This window comes from Tachypleus tridentatus, chromosome 12, assembly GCF_004210375.1.
Source record: "Tachypleus tridentatus isolate NWPU-2018 chromosome 12, ASM421037v1, whole genome shotgun sequence".
Lineage (NCBI taxonomy): Eukaryota > Metazoa > Arthropoda > Merostomata > Xiphosura > Limulidae > Tachypleus > Tachypleus tridentatus.
In genome coordinates, this window is record NC_134836.1 from 68,555,117 (window position 1) to 68,565,194 (window position 10,078).

The 10,078-nt window shown below is 34.5% G+C and overlaps 1 protein-coding gene across 1 annotated transcript in view; it reads right to left on the reverse strand.

Moving 5' to 3' along the window:
- Positions 1-9,849, reverse strand: part of LOC143233496 (uncharacterized) — a 34,946-nt gene extending 25,097 nt beyond the window's left edge. The window contains exon 1 of the mRNA XM_076469780.1: positions 9,820-9,849. The gene's annotated coding sequence lies outside the window, so the exon portion shown is untranslated. The remainder of the gene's footprint in view (positions 1-9,819) is intronic.
- Positions 9,850-10,078: the final 229 nt, after the last annotated feature.

The following is a 10,078-nucleotide window of genomic DNA, read 5'->3' on the forward strand; positions in this document are numbered from 1 at the left end:
CAACAGATATCGACAATAGACAGCACTGATCAGGTACTCCAACAGATATCGACAATAGACAGCACTGATCAGGTACTCCAACAGATATCGACAATAGACAGCACTGATCAGATACTCCAACAGATATCGACAACAAACAGCACTGATCAGATACTCCAACAGATATCGACAACAAACAGCACTGATCAGATACTCCAACAGATATCGACAACAAACAGCACTGATCAGATACTCCAACAGATATCGACAACAAACAGCACTGATCAGATACTCCAACAGATATCGACAATAAACAGCACTGATCAGGTACTCCAACAGATATCGACAATAAACAGCACTGATCAGATACTCCAACAGATATCGACAATAAACAGCACTGATCAGATACTCCAACAGATATCGACAATAAACAGCACTGATCAGATACTCCAACAGATATCGACAATAAACAGCACTGATCAGATACTCCAACAGATATCGACAATAGACAGCACTGATCAGGTACTCCAACAGATATCGACAATAGACAGCACTGATCAGGTACTCCAACAGATATCGACAATAGACAGCACTGATCAGGTACTCCAACAGATATCGACAATAGACAGCACTGATCAGGTACTCCAACAGATATCGACAACAAACAGCACTGATCAGATACTCCAACAGATATCGACAACAAACAGCACTGATCAGATACTCCAACAGATATCGACAACAAACAGCACTGATCAGATACTCCAACAGATATCGACAACAAACAGCACTGATCAGATACTCCAACAGATATCGACAATAAACAGCACTGATCAGATACTCCAACAGATATCGACAATAAACAGCACTGATCAGATACTCCAACAAATATCAATAATAAACAATACTGATCAGATACTCCAACCTATATGAATTATAACAACTGTCAAATAATGCCTTTTCCAATAAAGAAGATAATCCACCAGCCAATGTGCACATTTAATAGAACAAAAGCAGGCACTGACAATATTAATAATGTTTTGATTGTAAAACATATAATTTTTACAGTACCACAAATAATAATGGGTTTTAAACTTGTGAGGAGTTTTCAGATTCATACTTTGCCAAACAGAAGCCTTAAGAACAGAAACTGTGAATATATCTCTTCAGTTGCACACACCACTGATAAATAATTAATGGATGATTTCATTTAACAAAAGATAACTTCTGATACAGAAAAACAAACTGGATTTTAATGAGATTTCATTATATTTTGGATGGTTTACCACAAAATAAGGTTTCTGATAAGATAGTAACGAGACATTTCTGTTCTTCTTAGAATAACATTTGGATATTAGAGCAATAACTTAGACAGAGAAATTCCCTTTAATTTTTAAAGGGTGTGTGTGTATGCGACTTTTATAAGTGAAAAGCATTTTATTAATGGTATTTTATTTCTTCTGACCAAGTATCTTCAACAATAACATTTAGTTGTTACAGGTCACAAGCTAATTCTGTTTGCATAATAGTAAATTGTTAGGAGCAGCTATCTTATCTTTAATGACAAAATAAGTAATTGCTTGACAATTAGGATTACATGTATAATGTCCCATTGAGATGAGGCCAAATCTTCAATTTACTTAGTGGAATTAATGAACTTTAATTAACAAGTTATTCATTTAAAGCTCTAACTAGTCTTTTGAACACATTTAATAACTGCACAAGAGAAAGCTGTTTAGTTTTCTACTTGTGCTCAAATACCCATAGTCACAAACAATATCAATTAATGCTGGAATCTGGTTTCTTTAGACACATTTATTACTTGGTAGTATTACCCTTAAAGCTACATAATAATTTTCAGTGATAATTGCTCTCTCTCTCATATATATATAGTGTGTGTGTGTGTGTGTGTGGTAAGTATACCATGATACTTGATCCATATATAAGTATTCTGTAGTTCCTGTTGGGTTAACATATAAATATGGGTACTTTATGATATCTGCTCTAGTTACAAGTATAATGACATCAGTATTACATTACATATACATGTATTCTGTGATACCAATGTTATACTGTATATTCAGGTGAGTAAAAATCTTATAATCCGAGAACTTTTAAAAAAGTGGACCTTTCTTCTTTAGACAACCAAATGTCGAAAACACAATTTTCAATGCAAAGATCAAACCAAAACAACTCCACATGAATGTTTTAATAACCACATATCAATAATAAAAACAAACAAAAATTTAACATACCTGGACACTCTTTTAAAGACATTAAACTAATGGATATAGAGACAAATTTTACATTTAACAAAAACAGGGAAATTAAAGAAGCTTAATGGATAGCACTGTTAAATACTGTAATGCCAAATAGTATCAATCTGATCCCAAGGTTGTTGACCTTCACAAGTCTTTGAAAATATTTACAAAACTAAATTCATGATTAAAGTTATTTCACATTATTAATGTTATACATGTTTTATCAGATTTTGGTGTAGAGTTATATGAATTATATATATAATTACTGTTGTAATAAAAAATAGTTTAGAAAACAACCCTAATACTTAGAGAATAAAATTTAAGATGTATTCATGTAATCAGGCTTAATATTTCTAACTTTTAACAATGATGTCTCATGCAGCCTGTTGGATTAGGGCTCTCAACTTGCAATCTGATAGTCACAAGTTCAAATCTCAGTCACCAAACATGCTCATCCTGTATGGTTGCCTACTGAGTCGGTCACCTGCATGTAAAAATTCTTGGCGTATATCAACACAGGCTGACCTCAATTTAGTTGGGATTAGAGTCATAAAAAAATATATATATATATATAATGTTCTCAAAGCATTATCTAAATTTATCTCTTGTAAAAAAAGACTATCAGAGAACTACTGAATATCCAGCTGTGACACAAAAGAAGAAATGACAAGTATTTAATTCACACAGTGTTGACGGGAGTGTTGATACATAATAACCTAACAACTTTCAATCAATAACACAAATAACACACTCTATGAGAGCTGAATTTTAATATCACATCAAAACATGAAATATTTAATGAAGCTGTGTAAATCTGAAGGCCTCAATAGATACTTTGATATGAAGACACACTTGTAAAATTAGTAATATAAATAAAAAACAACTTCTTGTTCTTCCTTCTAGTTTCTTCTTCTTCTCAAGGATCAGGTGTTATTTCACTTTACCTCCGTGGTCTGAATGTCAAAGTGAAGAAATTCAACCAATCGTGGGTAAACAGCGGGAATAACTATGACTCTCTTAAGATGAATCATTTGTATGTAATATACAGGAAAGTAAAATAACACCTGAAGCGAATAGAGGACAGCAGGGTCCACGTTTCCCCGCTGATTTCTTTAAGCTCGTTCGTTCCCTTGGGTGTGGTTTTGCCAGATAGTAGATAGGGAAAGTGGGAAGCTCATTAATCCTTTCATGTGCATCACTAATTAGATGATGAGGCATCTGGCTATCGATATTTCGAATTACCACTTCAAAAACAGCATTGAAAAACAGAAAAAGCATAAAACCAATGTTGACACCTAGTCTACAATGTCAAGAGAGAAAGCAGAGTAAGAGAAATTGTAAAGGACTTTCTCTAGCATAATGGTAATGATTATAACCCGCTAGGAAGACTTAACAGGTAAGTACAAGAACCACCCGTCAGTCACCTGAAGTTGGCCTTTCCAGTCCTGGTTCCAGGTTGTGTGTCATAACAGCCATTATCAAAAGGTAAAGTAATAAAAGTTTTAAAAGACATGTAGCAAAATTGTAATAATAATTTGCCAAATGTCTGGTAAAAAGGTAAAAGTAAAGTAAATGTAGTAAAATTCATAAAAGAAAATGAAGGTAAAAACAAAACAACAATTAAAAACAGGAAGATTGTAAGAATTCCAAGCATAACCCTACACAGAATGTCATACTTCTGGTTGCCATTTCCATCCTTAACTGTAGACAGCTGAACCATAACTTGTCAACATTCAACTGAAGAACAGTTTCTGAGAAAGTATCAATTTTATAGTTCAAATATTGCCCTTCCGACTTGTCAATAGTGTTGTGCTCATGTGTATTGACAAGGACAGGATACCTGTCTGTGAAGAAGCATAGAGAAGAGAAATCTTTGCTGACTTTCAGTTTTGGATCAGCAACCTCTGCTTGAATCAAAAGTTCATCATTTAGAGGGAAATGTTTCATCATGTAATTTGTAGTTGCAATATAGTATTTCTTGACATTGGTGTAGAAGCTGATCAGGTCCAGGTCCTTTTCATATTTAACAATGTATTCCTTGGAAGCATTTCCAATAGAAACTGCCTCATCAGATTTGTGTAAAGATTCATTGTTGTAGTCAAGTTCAGTGATGTTGCCTTCAAGATATTCTGGCTTGATCTATCTGATAAATATATTTTTAACTTGTGTAATCAGAGTTCTATGCATAATGTGTATGCAAGGTTCTTCTCTTTGCAATATCAAATTGGCTTGCTCGAAGAGAGAAATTACAGATTAAAGAAAAAGACAAAATAACAAGTTCATTTTGTTGTCCAAGAAAATTAACTTATCTAACTTGCTCTGCACATAACTTTTCTTGGTTACTTCCTTGCTAGCTTCTGTTTTCTTATCTTTTTTCATTGATTGTCTCTTCTTTAGTTCAAGGTCAGACTGCTTAACCATATATTGAGTTATATCAAATGTTTCTTTGTCTGCTTTTGGATACTGTTGTCTCATGTCCCTGTGTGGCTGAGAGGATGTCTTGACTGTGTCCTTGTGTGGCTGGGAGGGTGTCTTGACTGTGTCCCTGTGTGGCTGGGAGGGTGTCTTGACTGTGTCCCTGTGTGGCTGGGAGGGTGTCTTGACTGTGTCCCTGTGTGGCTGGGAGGGTGTCTTGACTGTGTCCCTGTGTGGGTGGGAGGGTGTCTTGACTGTTAAAGTCTTGCTGTCTGACTGAGCTGCGCATTTAGATCCTTTTGAATCTAGTTTTTCCTTTTCACAGTGAAAATACTTCTTCAATGGCTTCCACATGTCCAATATTCTGTTGAGGCATACCCCAAGTGATAGCCATTTTGTGTTAACAAGTTGTAGAATTTTTCTTGTTTCTTTGTCATACAATCCTTGAAACTCTTTGAAATGTTGTTTTCTGCTAGCACTTTTGTCCAGAAAATAGTAGACATCTATCAATATATCAGAAACTGGACAGGATAGTTCTCTGAAAGCTTTCTGGGCAGCAATATTCATGAGGTGACAGGCACAGCCCATGAAGTAAATGCTAGGCTGTCGTCTTGAGATGTGTCCCATCACACCTTTACTTATACCAGACATAACTGAGGCATTGTCTGAAGAAAACTAAGTAAGTTTTCCCATGGAATTTTCCTCTTTGTCAGTTCGTGGCCCAAAAGCTTGAAAATATTCTCTCCCGTTGAAGCTTCTTTCCATTCCACCATAGTCAAAAGAGAACAAAATTTTTCCAAGCAAAGGGTCAAGGTATTGTACAACCACTGGATACAGTTTTTAGTCATCCATGTCTGTGGATCCATCTGTGGCTAAACTGTAAACACTGTTAATAAGTATGCTTGAAATCATTTTGTCATCTTCACAACCCAACATTTGTACAATGGTTGTAGTTTTGGTTCTAGCACAGCCATATTTTTCACTATATCAGAGTCTGGGAACATTTTTCTGAATAGATGTCCTGCATGATCGGCTACAATTAGGGGTAAATTATGAGCAATGACGAATTGCGTGAACATCACTTCTGCATTTATGGTTTCATATTCTGAATTCTTACTCATAAATGTCATTATTTGCATTGTTTTTGTCATCACCTCAGCCTTTTGTTGGTGAGATGCTGATTTTGTATGTCTGGAACAATCATTTGTCCCGCCATGTGCCACAGAAAAATCGATGTGACAAACTGTACAAAATGCATCACTGTCACTGACTTTTGATGCAATGACTGGATATTTTGCACTATACTCATTCCTAAATTTTTGATTCACAGTTTTAGTTCTTTTAGATTTGCCACAAACAAGACAATCTGGTGAACGAGACCTCTTTTTTCCATCTTGTGAATGATCGCATTGGTGTTTCTATGCTGCTTAGAAAACAAGAAATACCCATCTACGCGAGCACTGATTGGCTGACAAGCACTGATGATGTAACTATGGATTCTCCCACGTACCCAGTATGGAGAAGCTTGTTTGTTTTGAATTTTGCACAAAGCTACTCAAGGGATATCTGTGCTACCCATCCCTAATTTAGTAGTGTAAGACTAGAGGGAAAGCAGCTAGTCATCACCACCCACCTCCAACTCTTGGGCTACTCTTTTACCAATGAATAGTGGGATTGATCGTCACATTATAACGCCCCCATGGCTAAAATGGCAAGCATGTTTGGTGTGATGGGGATGCGGACTCACGACTCTTGGATTATGAGTTGCACGCCTTAACCCACCTGGCCATGCCGGACCGTATGGAGAAGCACTGCACTCAAACTATTGGTAGACGTCAGAGATACAAGTATTTTTTTTTTTATTATTTCAAGCACAGACATAATTATCTCAAGTAGCCATTTGAACTATGTCTTTTATTTATTATCAAAATTTATTTGTATCTCACTAGAAATTTTCTTTTCACCCCTTTCAAGCCCAGGGGGAACAATTTATCACTTTATTGTATAGGCCTATATAATATATAATAATTTGGGAGTTGTAACAAGTCGTAATACTTGTCTGTATGAGCAGATAGTCGTAATGTATACACCAAAATCGTAATGATTACGCTAAAATCATAATGATTGGCATCTCTGCATCCCTGATGATTTTCTAGTATTGTTAATAGTGACTATATCAATATGGGAGTATTCATTCAAACATCACTAATGGTTTACTTGTACTGTTACTCGTGACTATATCCATGTGGAAGGATTCCTTCAAACATCACTAATCATTAACTAGTAGTTTTACTACTGACAATATCCATATGGAAGTATTCCTTCAGATATCACTAATGATTTACTAGTATTTTTTCTATGAAAAAACCCAGATCTTAAGTAGGGAACAAATATACACAAATACAAAATCAAAAAGCCATACTTATACAGCAACTAAAACCAAAATAAGAGCAATATGAAGGAACACCTTTATACCTATACTAATTAATAACCTAATATCCATCTGCAATGCCCCCTACAATCCAGTACCTGTATATACTCTTGTTTCTAAGACATGTGTCCATTATCAGTCACATTCAAACACTCTCTCTTTCTTAACCTGAAGATGACCTAGGAGGTCCTAATGTTGTTCTCTCATTATCAGCAAAAGTGTTAATACCCATACCAGCCATTCTAAGATACAGGTTTTATCTTTGCCTCTTCTTTTCTTCCTTTCATACAACAGGTTTATCTTTGCCACTTGTTTTCTTCCTTTGGTACAATAGGTTTATCCTTGTCTCTTGTTTTCTTCCGTTGGTACAATGAGTGTATCTTTACTTCTTGTTTCCTTCCTTTGCTACAACAAGTTTACCTTTTCCTCTTGTTTTTTTACTTGACTACTTTGTCTCTTGTTTTCTTCCTTAGGTACAACAGGTTTATGTTTACTTCTTGTTTCCTTCATTTAGTACAACAAGTATATCCTTGCCTCTTGTTTTCTTCCTTTGGCACAACAGGTTCATTCTACTGTCAACAGTAATCTACTACCTTGCTACCTTTTATTTCAAGAACTCAATTTTAGGAATGGGTTATTCTTTCACACAAGGTGTACCATGATATTTATTGAGAGACACTTGAAATACTGACTATTAGAAGGTATAATCGTATACCACTTTGTTACACTATTTAGTGTTACACCTTATGTTACACTATTTACAGGTGTAGTTTCTACATTTACCTCTGTTACACTATTAATAGGTATAGTGTTACACCACTTTGTTACACTATTTACAGGTGTAGTGTTACACCACTTTGTTACACTATTTACAGGTGTAGTGTTACACCACTTTGTTACACAATTTACAGGTGTAGTGTTACACCACTTTGTTACACTATTTACAGGTGTAGTGTTACACCACTTTGTTACACTATTTACAGGTGTAGTGTTACACCACTTTGTTACACTATTTACAGGTGTAGTGTTACACCACTTTGTTACACTATTTACAGGTATAGTGTTACACCACTTTGTTACACTATTTACAGGTATAGGGTTACACTATTTACAGGTATAGGGTTATACCACTTTGTTACACTATTTACAGGTATAGTATTATACCACTTTGTTACATTATTAACAGGTATTGTGTTATACCACTTTGTTACATTATTAACAGGTATTGTGTTATACCACTTTGTTACATTGTTAATAGGTATAGTCTTATATCACTCTGGTGATTGATTCATTACATTCTCTTGTCATTTATTTAGAGATGCTTTACCAATACTCAAATTGTGAACCTGGACAATCACAATGTTTCTTGTTTGAGGTTGCTTGCTAAACTGTTTACTCTAGCCAATAATTTGCAACTGTTTACTGTCCTGAAGACACACCTTTAGTTTTGATATATTATTTGAAATCATGTGAATCCAGATTCCATGATGGTTCCTACAGTATATTATTGTGGATTTTTTCATGACAAAGTGATGCCATACATTGAAAAAAGCTAAGAATAAGTTTTACCTCAACTATTCAGTTGAGCCACATTTCAATATTAAAACTGTAGAATCTACTGACAAAGAAACGTATATAAAAAACAGTTCACATTATTATATGTTTTGGAAAAACTACGAACTCTGTCAAGGAGAAGCTAGTTGAAGTATTAACCTAAAAATTCATTGCATTACTACACAAAAAACTAAATACATGTATCTTGCTTGTTAGAGAAAGTGTTGCAATGTAAATCTCAAAGTTTTGAGGTTTGGGAAAAAGTTATTCAAGTTTTCTAACATATGAAACATGTTACTCCTCATGTTTTACCAATTTGTTCTGATTTAACTTTTTTCACACTTACAGATACTTAGTACTGTATCCTGTTGCTATGATGAACACTCATAAACTATATTCTACAGAACTGTTAACTGGCTTGCTACATACAACATCCAGCAACAGTTGTCTAGAAAAGTTCCAACTACATGGCAGAAATAAAAGTATAAACACTCAATTATAAGGAACTACATACAAAAAAATTATATAGATTCCATTAATGAAATTATATATCAGGTTGAGGAATAATTCATGAGCGTTTTTAAATAATTTCATTCAAGCATTACATGCAAGACTATACAATACTTCAATGCATGAACACATTACACCCAAAACATTTATTATGATACTTTATTTCATGTAATACCTAGGTATATAGTATGCATTGTTTTAAACGAAATTGCAAGAAATTAAATGCGAAAAGCAGATGGTGTCGAAAATGCTCGATTTTCTCCACTTGACAGTCCATTTAATGAGCTGAAAATGAAAGCAAAAATTAAAGACATATGAAAATCAAACACACCATCTATTAGAGCAAAAAATTATCTACCAAATGACATGAAATATTTTGCGAAAGCATTTCATTTATGGATATATTTGTTTAACTTGAAAGAACGCTCACGAATTATTCCTCAACCCAATAGATTCAATCAACTGAATTATATAGAATCAGTTAGCAAAAGAAGACAACTCAGTAAATAAGAACCTGTCCAAGTAACTGAGGAATATTGTATGTGGTATTTATAATGTCAAGTTGCCATTGTTTTCTGTTTCTAGTTTCCAACATACTTTCATAAATATATCAACTACACTTTCTACTTAAAACATCTATCTAATAGAAACAAATGAAAATCATTGACCCACCTACAGAGTCGAATTCTTAAAGTGGCTACTGCACCAAGATCCCAAGTATATCTCCCACTGTGGCATCTGAAGTGTCAGTGATTTGTTCAAAGGATAAAGGTTTCCAGTTCTTTAACTGTATAGCACCTACATTAATAACAATAGTTCTTCAACTGTATAGTACCTACATTAATAACAACAGTTCTTCAACTGTATAGTACCTACGTTAATAACAACAGTTCTTCAACTGTATAGTACCTACGTTAATAACAACAGTTCT